The sequence below is a fragment of the Vombatus ursinus genome, unplaced genomic scaffold (genome assembly GCF_900497805.2).
Source record: "Vombatus ursinus unplaced genomic scaffold, bare-nosed wombat genome assembly UNPS02009205.1, whole genome shotgun sequence".
NCBI lineage: Eukaryota > Metazoa > Chordata > Mammalia > Diprotodontia > Vombatidae > Vombatus > Vombatus ursinus.
In genome coordinates, this window is record NW_020948983.1 from 62465793 (window position 1) to 62467047 (window position 1255).

The following is a 1255-nucleotide window of genomic DNA, read 5'->3' on the forward strand; positions in this document are numbered from 1 at the left end:
TCTAGTCCAAACTTGGCATTTTACACAGAAAGAAATTGAGGTTCAGAGAAGTAAATTGACTTATCCAAGGTCATAAAGATAATGAAGTAGCAAGATTTGACCATAGGTGTTCCATCTCACTAGGTGTCATTTTCCTCTTGTGTAAAATGATCTATAAGGCCCCTTTCAGTTAGAAAACCTATGAACCCAGATCTTCTAGCTTCCTTCCTTCCTTCCTTCCCCCTCCTGCCTCTCTCTCTGCCTCCTTCTCTCTTCTCTCTCTCTCTCTCTCTCTCTCTCTCTCTCTCTCTCTCTCTCTCTCTCTTTCTCTCTCCCTCTCTCCTTCTCCCTCTTCTTCTCCCCCCACCCCCAGCACTTATTAAGTGTCTAAATTATGTGCCAAGTACTGTGCTAAGCACTTATTTTATTTTATTTTTTTTACAAACATTATCTCATTTGATACAACAACCCCGGGAGGTAGATGCTATTATCCTCTTTTTACAATTGAGGAAACGGAGGCAGACAGCGGTGAAGTGACTTGCCCGGGGTCACACAGCTAATCAGTGTCTTATCTCTGCCTTCCTAGAATCTCAGGGTCATCCCTTCTGGGAGGTGCATAGGCAAAGGTCTTCCAAGGCGGGAAGAGGGAGAGAGGGGACGGCTCATAGAGTTTTTCTTTAGCCGTCGTCAGTCACCTATGCCTAGAGCTCCTCTGTCTTCAGTCTGTCAGGGACACGGAGGAGGGGATGCCCTTGCTCGAGCCGGCCGCCAGGGGGAGGCAGGAAGGGGCGCCTTTTGACAGCGGGAGGCCGGGGGAGCGGGAGAGGGAGGAGGGACAGGACTGAGGTAGCCGGGAGTGGGGATCAGAAATCGGGAGCCAGAGCACAGCGTGCCCGACCCCGCTGCCCGAGCAGCCAGAGCCAGAGCGCGGGCCAACCGGGCCAGTGGGCACAGCCGGGGCCAGGGTGGGGGGCACAGTCCATGCGGCGGCGGGCAGCGCTTGCCAGGCTCCGGGAAGCACGAGGAGGTGAGGCGAGGCGAGGCACGGCAAGGCAGGGGAAGGCAAGTGAAGGCGAGCCGCTCCGGCCGCTCCCGGACATTGACTGCCAGGTGAGCTGCCCGCCCAGCCCGGACCACGCGCCTCCCGCCGCTGCTCTCTCCCTGTCCACACGCAGTGGCCTTTCATGCTGGGGCGCTTCCCGCTCTGGTCTGGGTCTCGGGGAGCACGAGTGTGTGTGTGTGTGTGTGTGTGTGTGTGTGTGTGTGTGTGTGTGTG

General features: G+C 56.0%; 1 protein-coding gene across 3 annotated transcripts in view; it reads left to right on the forward strand.

The window, feature by feature from the left end:
- Window positions 1–1010: 1010 nt before the first annotated feature.
- The window catches only part of THSD4 (thrombospondin type 1 domain containing 4), an 865877-nt gene continuing 865632 nt past the window's right edge, over window positions 1011–1255 (forward strand). For all 3 annotated transcript variants that reach the window (XM_027852227.1, XM_027852225.1, XM_027852228.1), the window contains exon 1: window positions 1011–1089. The gene's annotated coding sequence lies outside the window, so the exon portion shown is untranslated. The remainder of the gene's footprint in view (window positions 1090–1255) is intronic.